General features: G+C 35.7%; 1 non-coding gene across 1 annotated transcript; it reads right to left on the bottom strand.

Moving 5' to 3' along the window:
• Positions 1-340: 340 nt before the first annotated feature.
• On the bottom strand, positions 341-444 carry LOC127552594 (U6 spliceosomal RNA). Its single transcript, XR_007951463.1, has one exon. It is a non-coding gene; the product is annotated as a U6 spliceosomal RNA (small nuclear RNA).
• Positions 445-14,253: the final 13,809 nt, after the last annotated feature.

The following is a 14,253-nucleotide window of genomic DNA, read 5'->3' as shown; positions in this document are numbered from 1 at the left end:
CTGATAATAGCTAGAATATTGCAAGCCTCTGAATAGGTGAAATTCAGATTTTTTTTTTGAGCCTTGAATTATCTGGAATTATTCTCTATACTTCCCTTTTAATGGATAGATACAATTTCTATGGGAGAAGAAATTGGTTGAATACAGTTTTTACTGGTGATATTAATTTGGATTTTATTCCCATCTCATCACATATTGGAAAATATTTTATTTGACAGACCTTCATTTCATCTTAAGTGAAAATGTCATTTAGTTTTAGTAGGACTGTTGGAAGAAAACCAGAATTATTTACTTTGAGATTTCCCAATTCAATATACACAGAGAGGGGTAAGATGCCTTTAAAAATATGCAGTACTTCACAAGTATGCATGTCATCCTTGCACAGAAATCATGTTGATCTTTTCTATATCATTTAATTTCAGTATATGGGCTACTGAAACAAGCATCAGGAAGTACATTGTGGTAAAGGATGTTATTGAGAGAGAAGTACAGACTTGGAAAAAAATTTACCTTATCCTCATGGATAGCAGATTTCTGTATGTATTGAGCAAAGTTGAAGCTGTGAGTTTAAATTTCCTCTTTGTAGTTGCATTTTGTTAATTAACAGAAGAGATAATTGAGGGGTACAAATGGATAGATATTTAGTTATTGGGATTATCTGTTCACAAGGGGATTTATTCAAGAAAGGGCTTTATTCTGAACCTTCTAGGGAAAGAATTCTCCCCAAAAAGATTTTGGGTCTATTATCCTAGAAATGTTAACTGCATTTTATGCTGTCATTTTGAACAGAATCCTAGCATTTCTTAATGGAACTATCTGAAAACAGAAGACTTGACTTATGATAACTTTGCCATTACCTGAGGACTAAAAGAAGGGAAAAGTCCTCCACAGTTAATAAGTGGTAGAACTAATCTATAAAACCTATATTGTTTACCCTACAAGACTACTAGCAAATGAGACAATTTAAGTGACATATTACATTACATAAATTTCAGTATTATTTCTAATCAACTTATCTTCATATTCAAGCTCAGGTTGTACTATATTTTCAGTAGGTGACCTTTTTTCTACCTGACATTTAAAGCTTTTTACAATACAATTTCTATCTCTCTTCCTAGTTCTGTTTCCTAGTATTTCTCAAGATGCATCATAGTTAGACTGCCTCTTAGCTGTTTCCTGAATGTGATATTGCCTGTATTGGGGCCTTTTTGGAGAGCTGTCTCATCTCTTTTTTTCTTCTTTCAAAGTGAAATTCAGCAACTACTTTCTACTTGAGAATCTTCTTTGATGCTATTTGGTTGTTAGTATGCTCTTCCTCTGGAAATTAACTTTATGTATATATATTTTCTGCCAGCAAACTACTTGCAGACCAAAAAACAAAAAACAAACAACAACAAAAAACAAAACCAAAACCCGAAACAAAACAAAACAAAAACAAAAACAAATAAGGTAAGGCACTAAGCATTTAAAAATCATTTTCTATATATTAGGTACTGTAGTAAGTTTTAGTGATACAAATACAAGCAAAAGGAAAGACAGTCTTGTCCTCAAGAAGCTGACCTTCTTAATAATAAAAGACAACGCAGAGCTGAAAAGGATGATGTGATGGGGGAAATGAAGATGATCATGTCGGGGCATAGTTTTGATTTCTGGGAAGTCAGGAGTAGTACCGGAGAGGATCGAAGGTTGGCCAGCAACAACAAATACTGCTTGCTTGTTTGTCTGTTTACTTAAAAAAAAAAAAAAAGAAACAACACACCAATATTTTGTGTATATGGGGAATTATTGACAAGGAAACAACTTCATCCCTGCAAATCAGTACAGGCTATGACCTAAAGAGTCCTAGAGAGTTGCTTGGGGCAGGAAAAGGTTGAGGGATTTGCCCTGGATCACAAAGAATGTAAGTTACCAGAGTTGTGACACTTGAACTCAGATCTTTTTGGTTCTGCGGCTGGCTTTCCCCAACTGCTGCTCTACCTTGCGCATAATAGGGACTTGCAGGTTTGTTAAATGGAATTGGTCTTTTCTGCATCTTGTATTCATTTGGAATCCTGTTCTCCTTGGTTCTCCCTGCTAGTTCCAGGGAGAATCATCTCTCTCATAAAACCAGAAGGAACAGTAATATAGATAGGTAAGCATGAAATTTCTAGGATGACCCTTTAAGTGTAAATAATAGACCTTCATCTGAGAGACAAACGGAAGTCATCTAATGGAGCAGTTAGAGACCTTAAGGGAGCTCTGTTTCAAGCTATTAATCAGAAGGCTATGGGAATGAACACCTGAATTAGGGCTTAATTAAATAAGCTCTGCTTAATTAAAAGGCTCCCAAATGCACAGCAGGCTTACCTGTCCTCACAGGCAAGCTCTTACTCTTCACACAGGGTAGTTTGGGGAATGCAGCTTTAAGCTGTGTTCAGGAACACAGGGAGGTTCAGGATTTAGCTGATGCTTCTGCAGGTCTCTAAGATTAGGTCTGTTTTTGCCAACATGATGTCAGGGATGGAAGTAATGAAGAGAAGCCCTTCAGGATTTTAGCATTAGTTACTCACTTGGGTTCAATCACACAGTTACAGCTTTAGTTTGTATGGAATTCAAGGAAGAAAGGAGTCATAGAAAAAAAGAGATTTTATTATAATGTAAATCATATTGCTGACCTCAAAGACCAGTGTTATAGCCTTAATACTTAACAGTATCTAGTCTTGACGCTAGATATGGCATGATATAGAAGAAAGGTACTTTTCTATCATTCAGATTGGTGTTCCAGTCACAGCTCTTCTTGTTAGCTGTGTGATTTTGGATTAGTCATTTGATTTCTCCAGTTGTTCTTTTCATCATCTGCAAAAAAAAGAATTTGGACTATGTGATTTCCAAGGCTCTTTCCAGCTAGAAAACTCAGTGTTTCAAAAAATCCTTTTGTAGTTGTAGAATTTTTAACTTAATTTGTGGTATAATAAAATCTTTAATCTTTCTGGTAGTAATCAGCATTTGACAATGGATAAAAATGGCTTTGGTTCTGTTAGTCACAAGACCATTTGCTTTCTCATTTTTCATAAATACCAGGATTTGAAATAATATGTTTAGATATTGTAATGTCTGGACTAGCTCTCTAGAGGACCTCAGGACCAGTCTGAGTTCTTGGTCTTAGTGAAGGAGTGATGAAGGCAGAAGGGCCACCATAAGGCTGGTCAAAGATGGAGTCCTGAATCTTCTCTGTGTCTGTGGCAGAGAGAGACTTCTGTGTTTGAGACTCCCTTAAATACCTCAGTATGATTACATCATTACAGCACACTGAGCACATCCTTTTTGATGTTTTCATTTCCCTTCCTGAGAAGTCAGGGAAGGCGTGACCATCATTATCTCACACTGAGTAGGTGCTTAACTATACTCACCATGCTGTCCTTGATTTAAGTATACTTTTTCAGAGTTCCAGCCCTCTCCAACATACTTTGACAGAATTCATTCTTTTTCTTTTAATAACTTTTTATTGACAGAACCCATGCCAGGGTAATTTTTTACAGTATTATCCCTTGCATTCACTTCTGTTCCAATTTTTCCCCTCCCTCCCTCCACCCCCTCCTCCAGATGGCAAGTAGTCCTTTACATGTTAAATAGGTTACAGTATATCCTAGATACAATATATATGTGCTAAACAGTTCTCTTGTTGCACAGGGAGAATTGGATTCAGAAGGCAGAAATAACCTGGGAAGAAAAACAAAAATGCAAGCAGTTTATATTCATTTCCCAGTGTTCTTTCTTTGGGTGTAGCTGCTTCTGTCCATCTTTGATCAATTGAAACTGAATTAGCTCTCTTTATCGAAGAGATCCACTTCCATCAGAATACATCCTCAAACAGTATCATTGTTGAGGTATATAATGATCTCCTGGTTCTGCTCATTTCACTTAGCATCAGTTCATATAAGTCTCGCCAGTCCTCTCTGTATTCATCCCGCTGGTCATTCCTTACAGAACAATAATATTCCATAACGTTCATATACCACAATTTACTCAACCATTCTCCAATTGATGGGCATCCATTCATTTTCCAGCTGACAGAATTCATTCTAAACTTAAAAAAAATCCTTTTGCATTCTTTTTAAAAAATAATTTCCAAGATATCTAAAATAATTTTATTAAATTTTAAAGCAACTAAATGGTGGACAGAATGCTGGGCTCTGAGTCAGGCAGGAAGATCGGAGTTCAAAATCAGTTTTATCCAGCAGCTGTGTGATCCTGGGCACATCCCTTACCCTCTGCTCATTTTCCTCATCTGTAAAATGAAGTTAATAGCACCTATCTTTAGACTTATTCTGAGGATTGCCTGGAACATAGTAGGTACCATAAAATGTTAGCTATTATGATTATTTTGAAGACTTTTTTCACATAGTAAATATGTTGATCAGACTTGACTTCCTATCCATAAATGAAGGATTGAGAATTAGCCAATTGGCTAATTAGAGTCATGCCTCTTTTTTTTTGGTCATCTTTGTTGTTTAAACTGCAGGTTAGTTAATTTGTTAACTCATTATTACATGTCATTAAAGAAAAATATATTTGAACTTCTACCACTTGATGTCAGTTGTGCAGGTCTGATGTTTTCTCTCCTTAGGGATCCTTAGTAAAGATTTTCACTGATTGTCTGTCCTTTCTAAGACTCAGTGTATTAGTCGTGCTAAATGGATTCAAAAATAAGTTTCCAATTAACGCATTTGCTAATAGCTTTTCCATTATTTGGACATCAACATGAGTGTCTGCTTTGGTTCTAACAGATAGACTCATTAGTGTGCCATTTGCTTTGGTATTTAAGTGAAAATGTGCAGAAGTCTTCCCTGCTCCTAATCTTTCTGCTCATTCTTCAGTACTTAATGAGTCTGGTTTGCCTGGCCCAGTCTGTAAAAATAACTGATTAAATTCTGCCTGACTTCAGTTACTTTCATTTCTTTTATAACTAAAATCCCATTGTTTTATTTGGGAAATCTAACACTTCTTTCTTTGACTTCAACGCTGTTTCCCCTGATCTGCTTCTCTATTTTTGCATGTCTCCTCTACTTTTTTTTTTTTAAATTGTAGCGACATTCTCCTACAAAGCAAAATCAAATCTAACAATCTCCAGCTCAATTTCTTCTATTAGAACAAATCTTAATGCAATGCACTTTCCCCCCTAATTTTTCTTTATGTCTTGGCCCTTTCTGTAGAGCTAGGAAATGGAAAAAGTTTATTAGTTTTAGGATTATCCATCTAAGCCAGAAAAGACTTCAGCAGTCATCTAGTTCAATCCTCTTGTTTTAAAAAGGAAAGACCTAAGTTCCTTCTTAACTGATCTCTTTCAGTTAGATGGTGCAGTTGATAGAATACTGAGACGAATGAGAAGAACTAAGTTCAAATCTAGCCTCAGAGACTCCTTAGCTATGTGACTTTGAGTGGTAAGTCATTTTACTCTCTGTCTGCCTCACTTTCCTCAACTGTAAAAAATAATAATAGCACTTACTTCCTAGAGTTGTTGTGAGAATCAAATAAGATTGATCAAATAAGTATTTAGCTCAGTGTCTCATGCGTAGTAGGCACTTAGTAAATCCTTCCTCTTTTCCCTATACATCTTAAACTTGTGTTTTCTTTAAGGCAAAGTTCCAAGCCTATGGAAAGGTGAGAGGGAAGCAATCGGGGAAGATGAAAGAAAATGGAAGAGTTGATTTACCATTATGGAAATCTGGGAAAGGGTTAAGTTAAGATCATAATTTAGTATGTACTGTAAGCATTTATTAAGTGCCTGCTGTATACAGTGTAGTAAAGTAAATACAAAGTTTATATAAGACACAGTCCCTGCCTTTAATGAGTATACAATCTAATGGGATATAAGACACATACACAGACTACAGTGATATACATATAACAAATGTTGTAGAGTCACAAATCACAATGCTATGTCAGATCTGATGGGTACATGATCATTACTATGGGAGCTTGAGGAGATCCTTATGGTGAAACAGTGAAAAGAGGTATGGATTTGGAACTAGAATACTGAATCCAATTCCTAGCTATCTTACATTTATGTAGACTTTGCCAAGTTATTCAATTAGCCTCACTAACCTTCATCAATGGAGGGCTCTCTTCCATTCAACTCATCGAAACTGGGCTTTAATTGTCCAGAGTTTAACAAAGAAAGGCAGGAAGGACATTCTAGACATAGTGAATGGTGTGATCAAAGGCACATAAGTATGAGAGCACAATAGACATTTTTAGGGCTAGAGAATATTCAAATGAGCTTAGGAAGTAGAGTATTGGGGCAGCTAGATGTCACAGTGAACAGAGCACTGGTCCTGGAGAACCTAAATTTAAATTGGCCTCAGACAGTTAATACTTCCTAGCTGTGTGACACTGAGCAAGTTACTTAACCCCAATTACTGCAGGAAAAAAAAAAGAAAAGAAACAGAAAAAAAGGGAAAGTAGAGTGTCTAGAGAGTAGAAACATGAGGCAAAAAAAGGCAAAGGGAATCCAGATTATGGAAGGCCTTAAATGAACAGCTAGACTTGTTTGGGAAGCACTAAAAGTTTTAAATAAAGTGATAAATTAGATCTATGTATTTGAAAATTTACTTTGATGATATTATGGATTATAAGGGAAAGAAAGTGGAGATGGGAAGACTTGTGATGAGGCTAATTGCAATAGTCCAAGCAGGGGGAAATGGAGGGCTATAATGAGGATGATGACAGCAGGCTTGGAGAAGTGTGGTGTGGGATACCAGGAATATTTCAATAGTAGAATTTATAGGAGTTGGCAACAAAATAACTATGAGATGTGAGTCAAATATAATCTCATGGATATAAACATGGGAGACTGAAAGAGAATTGGCCATTGATCAAGGAAAGTATATCATGAAATATCATTGGGTTCCTGGTACTGAATTACATATAAAAAGTCAGGTCTTATGGCTTGCCAAATTTTACCTGAACATATGCAAAAAGGCTGAAAAATATAGAGAGATGGGAAAGCAACATGGGTTACCAATACTAATTCAGACTGGGGAACTTAGGTGGCCCAATGCTGTGCTTGGAGTCAAGAAGAGTCATCTTCTTGAGTTTAAATCTGGCCTCAATTTCTTCCTAGCTATGTGACCCTGGGTAGGTCACTTAACTCTATAAGCTTCAGTTTTCTCATATGTAAAAATGAGCTGGAAAAGGAAATGACAAATCATTTCAGAATCTTTGCCAAGAAAATCCCAAATGAAGTCATGGAGAGTTGGACATGACTGAAATGATTGATAAGAACAACAAAAGCCAATCTAGACTGTATTCAGGGATTCTGATATTAGGCTATTGTTGGAATCTTTACAAGTGTTAATTCATTAGAGTTGATAGAGACAATAATTATCTAATTTAGCATGGTTCAGTATGATTGATCTGATCCTACGAGGAAATGTTAAGGGCCAGAACTTGAAACAAGGTACTAAGTGGAATTGAGGAGACAATGTTTAAATCTAGTTTAGCATTGATTTAATCATACAACAAATAATGGTTTCCCAGTGATATAATCATTGGTGTGTACTCAGTGAACAACATATAAACAAGAAGCTCTTAGGGGCAAAGAGCATTCTGGGAGATACAGAAGCCCACAAGCCCACTCTCGGAGGCAAAGTCAGATTCATTCCATCTTCCACCTTTGTGTTGGCTGGAGGCTGAAGAAAGCAGAGGCAGAAGCAAAGGACAAGCTGCAAGAGCTCTTGGAATCAAGGAAGGAGAAAATAAACGTTTGGATTTTATCAGCTGGCAGTATTTGCAGTGATTATTACTTGGAACCGAAACTAAAGCTGCCTCCAGAAAACCTCTCCAAGAAACCTGCTCCCTGAGAGAATGATCATATTTTAGAAAAAGAAGAACACCACAGGCTACACTTTAATTTAATTTGGGAATGTGGTAGTTAACTTTTTGGTATCACTTCTCGACTGCTGAGGGTTTCTCCCCCACTCCCTTTTCTGGTCTGAGACAATATGATGATAGCAATGGCTGTTAAGCTAAAACAACTTTCACTATCATATTGGGGCTAACTGAGAATCATCTTGTTCTATCTTTAATCATTTTACCCAGTCTGACTGTAAATGAACGAGCCAGAAGGAAGATAGGTATAGCAACATTTTGTTGAAGTTGTAAATAAGTTTAATAGCTCTGGAATTATCCCAGAAAAAACCCACAAAACTGTCAATATCCTTTAACTCAGTGATTCCATTGTGAAGCATATATTTCAAGGTGCTCAAAGACAGAAGGAAAAGCCCAAAATATTACACCAAAATATTCATTTTTGTATATATGTGTGATAACCAAAAATAAAAAAATTAGGTATTTCTTGATTCTAAAGTGGTTGAATAAATTGTGCTTATATGAATGTAATGGAATATTTTTATATAACAAAATACAATGAATACAAGTATAGTAATACTGGATTTAATCTTCCAAACTATAAGTGTACTAGCAAGTCAAGGATCTTGAGTGTGGCTGACTACAACTCGCTCTTATGGTCTTATGGGTACTCTGCATTGCTGTAGGATGGTGTAGTTTTTTGTTTTTTTTTAACTAAATACTATCAAATTGAGTCTCTATTCAATGTGCCCCCTATATTGTCACTAGTGATTAGTGCCATAATATCACTGATCTATTGATATCTCAAAATATAATCCATTAAAATCAATTAGCTTTTACAAAGTGGTATTTACCGAGAAAATATAGCAAGAACCAAAGTAGAAATATATCTAGGACTAGGTACATACTTTCCATCTCAGTTCCAGGGAGAATAAACTCAAAATCAAAGTGATTGCTAGAAACACTCTTCTCATGACACATATTGTCAGATATATCTTTGCTTAATTATTTTTTCTTTGTTATAAGCCAAAATTTGGTATTGGAAATATAAAATTTACTGGGAAATGACTGTTGTAAAAAAGACATCAGACAAAATTTCATTCATTTATTTGTTTTAGCAAAAAAGGGAACTGGATAACATTCTCTTTCCTTCTTCCTATTTGCTAGTTCCTTCCAGTTCAGTTTCAGACATACCTAGTAGAAATACTATATGTCAAATTTTGTTATAGTACCTTAGGCAATTTTGATAAAAAAGAAAATGGCTTTGAATTGAATGAGACAGGACAGTCCTCCTTGAGTCTCTGTTCCGAGAGGCTGAGACTCATGCACAAACTTTAAACAAGCACAGGGAAATCATAACTGGACAGGAACTTGTGCCTTGGGGATTAGAGTTCACTTTTAATTATGATCCTTTCTTAATCACCTGTCAAAACTTGGACAGCGAGTCACAATTGCAACAGAGGTCTCATTAACTCAGTTCCCTCTGGAGAAGCTTTCTTTGCCGAGGCAGAGCCTTTAGTACAATCTAGAAAGTGGCTCGAGGCAGAAGGATCAAAGGTATAGAAAGACTCTCATTTTCCAGTGCCTTCTTTAAGTGGTCTCTGTTTCTTTTACTTTGGTACTGATCTATAACCAACCTCTAGGCTAGGAGGGATTGACTATTTAAAGGCCATTCTGACAAGGCTATGGGTTAAGCTATGGTTTAAGTGATAGCCACTGGACCCAGATGGATGGGGGGAGAAGGGGAGGGAGAGGAAGTGAGCACTTGAATGTGATGATATTTTCCTGATGTCATGATCCTCTTTGAGAATGAAGGACAATCCACAAGAATGAATGTTAGGAAACCTGAATTTTCATGCCTATTCGATTACAGTTTCTCTGGAAGACTTTATTGTGGAAGTGAAGTGCATGTGTGCCCCCCCACCCCTATATAGGGCCTAACCTCCCCATTTATAAAAAAGAGTGTATAATCTCTTTCCGGGGTTGTCTAAAAAGTGGGCATTTCATTGGGTTAGTGATAGAGAGCCTTAGCTTAAAAGACTTTATCTGGTTCTGGTTCTTTCAGAAAATGAGATTCTATAGTACTCAGTGGTAGATTGTGGACTTTGAGACTTGCATTCTGTTTTGCCAAGAAATCAAAATTTGGGAAGTCTAATTTTCCTCAGTAAGAACAAAAATGTTGGTCATTGATGTCTAGCAATATTATGAGAATGTCACAATAATTCTGTTACATATCACTTAAGTCCTGTTTCAGCTGCAAAGTTTCCCAAATCTTCCAAATATCAGGTATGTGAACACCAGCATAAATAAATTTAATTGAAGTACTCAGGATATACTTCCTATAAGGTCAGTTCTCTGGCCTTGTTTCTCTGGACTCTTGGTGGCCTTCTGTGGTATAATTTACATGATTTGAAGGATATTGCTGGAAGACATGCCCAGAAATATCTTCTTCACTAACCAGCCTCTGGGTGTGAAATGCCCATCATTCCTTTGGTTAAGATTTGAAATGGAAATTTTAATGCCATAGGGGTCAAGAAAAGTTTAGGAGGAAAAGTATTGAGAAAACTAGAATTGGATGTAATGCTTATTTTTCAGGGCCTTAAAAAAACAAATCTAAACACAGTTTATTAAGTCAAGGAGATAAAATGTGTAATATACAACTATGGTTTGCTTGTAAAATGAGATCTAGCATGTTAAATTTAAAAGTGTAGTTTATTCAGATGAAACAAAGACAAATTTATACGAAGATAAATTTATACTTAAAATTTTTTTTGTCCAAATTCAGGTAAAAGTCATGGAACGTTCAAGAAATATTGTATATCATAATTTATATCAAACTTTTTAACCTGGTCATATATACATATGAGTTCTTTAAGGGCCTCAACCTTGAACCTATACAATCTAACTTCCCATTCTTGTCTTGTCATTCTTTTTTAACTTTATTTATCTTATCTTATTTTTTTTTTAAACTCCTTTACTGCTTCTTCCCTAGAGTTTCTCTTGTAAATATCTCTTGTGTGGACTCTTCCTGCACTCCAACATGGAAATCTCCACATTCCATTGATCCTGGATCACTAATATTTACTCAACTCTAGATTTCCTCAATCACCTCTTTTCCAGAACTTTATGAGAGCTATGTTCCAGGGGTTCCCACTCCTTGGTGCCATTAAATATTTTCCATCTTACGAATCTTTCTGATACTTCAGATCCCATAAAATGGTTCCAGTCACCAAAGGCAATACTACATAGTGGGAGTTCTTATTTTTGATCTGTGCACAGAGTTGCCTGGCTGCTGCAGAACCTACTTTTTTTTTCCTTCTTGATTTCCTGGATTCATCAGTGACCTTAGTCACCAACGTGGCCCTGGGATCTTGGATAATCTTTGAGTGGACCTGAAGCTGAGCCAGAAGGCCATTGAAATCAATGGGACATATCTCCTCAATTTGACAGGACCCCCATTTCTAAGAAACAAAATATCTTCCCAAGAACTTCACTGAGTCATTGATGAATGCAGGAAAGATTTATTTTACATTCTTGCAAGAATGGGTGCCTAAGTGAGCAGACCCCCCATTTTTCTTTTAAACCCCAGCTGAGTTGATTTACTTGTTGGTCTTTGAATGTGTGCTTCATGTCTAACTAAATCTTTGCTCAGAGTAGTTCTTCTACCTGAAATACATTCTCCCGTCCATTTCTACCTTTTGAAATATGACCTATCTCAAAGGATTTCTCTTTTTTGAAACTGGTTTATATTTGTATAGCACTTTATGATATAAAATCTTTCTTGATGATCACAAACTGTTGGGATTTCTCCCTTTTGGGAAACCCCTGTGGAATTTTATTTACTCCTCTCTTCTAGCGCTTATTTTAGTCTGCCTTATATTATAATCATTTATACACTTTTCCTATATACTACACCCCTTGAGAGTAGAGACTGATTTACTTATTGTGATTTCCCTCTTACAGCAACAATAGTGTTTTGCTTTACTTAGCATTGATCAGATCTTTCCAGGAATGTTGTATTCAGTTTGAAAACATTCTAGTAAAACAAAATTATTATTTTTATGGATTTTTGGTTCTTAAGAGTGTCAGCATTAATAATATTTAGAAAAGGAATTAAGAAAAAAAAACATCTTGTCTTCCTCTCCAAGTTTTTTTCCTTACATGGAACTCTAATCAGTCTCATTTTAGTTTTAAATCATCAGATGACTTATTGTAATCCTTTTCTTGGCCTTGGAATTGGACCTGCACATATTGGGACAATTTTCTTTGCTTTGTCTTGTATAAGCTTTAGTTTTTTATTTTTTGAATTGTATTTCCAAACATAGACCAACCTATTTCACATGTTGCAGGTGACTGACGAACCAGAAGCAGGTGAGAAAAAAGCGGAATCCGAGAATGAGTTTTACAAAGACTTTGACATTTATATTACAGGAGGGGAATGCTAGACAACATTTCAAATTGCATTCTTGTAACAACTGAAGTAACTATTCTGTAACAGACAAAGCTAATTTATTTATTAATATACATTAAATGCCTACAATGTTTAAAGCTCTTTAGAAGGCTTGAGGAGGAGAAGGACCAAATACATTAAAAAAATAATAAAAACTTAAAAATATAAATAAAACAGTCTCTCCAAGCTTGGTCCAGAGAATAGATAAGAAAATGAACCTCTCCTCTGCAGAAATTGGGAACTATAGGTATGGAATATCACATATTCTTTTAGATGTGGTTGCTGTTTGTTTTTTGCTGAACTGTTTTTTCCCCTCTCTTTTTATATCTTTTGTGAGGAATATATTCAGAAATGAAGGTTTTGTAAAAAAAAAATTATCAAAAAAAATAAAGACAAATAAAAACTATTATAATTTCATAAAAAACACCTTACAAAGCACAGTCCTAATTTTTAAGCATTGACACTTTCAATAAAGCATCTCAGCAGTAAAATAAGTACTGGCACCAGAAAGGAGATATACTCTAGTTCTGGTTAGGTCACAAATTAGCAATATAACTTTAGGTAAGTTAGTGAATCTTTCTACTAGAATGTTATATGATAGTGGCAATCAATTGATTCCCTTTCCTCTGATCTGTAAGGCCCTGGGTCACTTTTGGTTGGCTGTGTTTACTCTGTTTTAGTGCTAAAGGTTTTGGTGACATTGATTAGGGAAGAGGAAAGAGGGAGGGAGGAAGGGGAGGATGGGAAGAAAAGGGCAGCAGTGTTTAACCAAATTATAGTCATTCTCCTTTTTATTTTTCTGAACAGGGGGATCCTCCCAGCCTCCTATCGTTCCTGTCCAATCCTCTCCTCCTCCCTTTCTCCCTTTCTTCCCTCCCCCTCTACCCCTCTTCAGGTGGAGCCCTTGTTTACTTTGTGTTTCTTGGTCTGAGCATAGGTGATCCAATGATGTTCCTGAGATGGATGTTTCCAGTCTGGGAAGCAACTTTGTGAATTCAAGATGTCAGGAATTCCTTGGTTTCTCTGTGGGTGTCATGTGCCACCTATAGATAGCTACTAGAGCACTTCTTAGAGGAGAAGACAGTAGATAAATGAAGACTCCCTGACCTGGATTGGCAGAAGATATGGACTTTGAAAGAATTATTCAGACTGCTGTTCAATATTGAAGTGAAGGTGAAATGACTAATAGTTCCATTAACTGCTCTGTGTTAAAAAAAATTAAATGTCTGAAGTATTAACTTCTGAGGAGGGTAATTTTAATTTTTAATTTCTGAATAAGTATTAAGTATCTACTATGTACTTAATAAAATATAAATATCTCATTTTCTTTTCTTTTTTTATAATTTATTTTATTGTAACTTTTTATAAAACATATGCAAGAGTAATTTTTCAACCTTAACCTTTGCAAAACCTTCTGTTCCAAATTTTTCCTTTCTTCCCCCCCACTTCCTCCCCTAGATGGCAGGTAGTTCAATACATGTTAACTATGTTAAAATATATGTTAAATCCAATATATGTATACATATTTATATAGTTATCTTGCTGCACAAGAAAAATTGTATCTAGAAAGAAAAAAAAACCTGAAAAGGAAAACAAAACTGCAAGCAAACAATAATAGAAAGAGTGAAAATGCTATGTTGTGGTCCACACTCAGTTCCCATGGCTTGCTCTCTGGGTGTAGATAACTCTCTTCATTACTGAACAATTGGAACTGGTTTGAATCATCTCATTGTTGAAGAGAGCCACATCCATCAGAATTAATCATCATATAGTCTTGTTGTTGCCATGTATAATTATCTCCTGGTTCTGCTCATTTCATTCAGCATTAATTCATGTAAGTCTCTCCAGACCTCTCTGTATTCATCCTGTTGGTCATTTCTTACAGAACAATAATATTCCGTAATATTCATATACCACAGTTTATTCAGCCATTCTCCAATTGATGGGCATCCATT

This window comes from Antechinus flavipes, chromosome 2 (assembly GCF_016432865.1).
Source record: "Antechinus flavipes isolate AdamAnt ecotype Samford, QLD, Australia chromosome 2, AdamAnt_v2, whole genome shotgun sequence".
In the NCBI taxonomy this organism is placed as follows: domain Eukaryota; kingdom Metazoa; phylum Chordata; class Mammalia; order Dasyuromorphia; family Dasyuridae; genus Antechinus; species Antechinus flavipes.
Note: the sequence above shows the minus strand (reverse complement) of the source record. Positions and strands in the feature narration are given on the sequence as shown.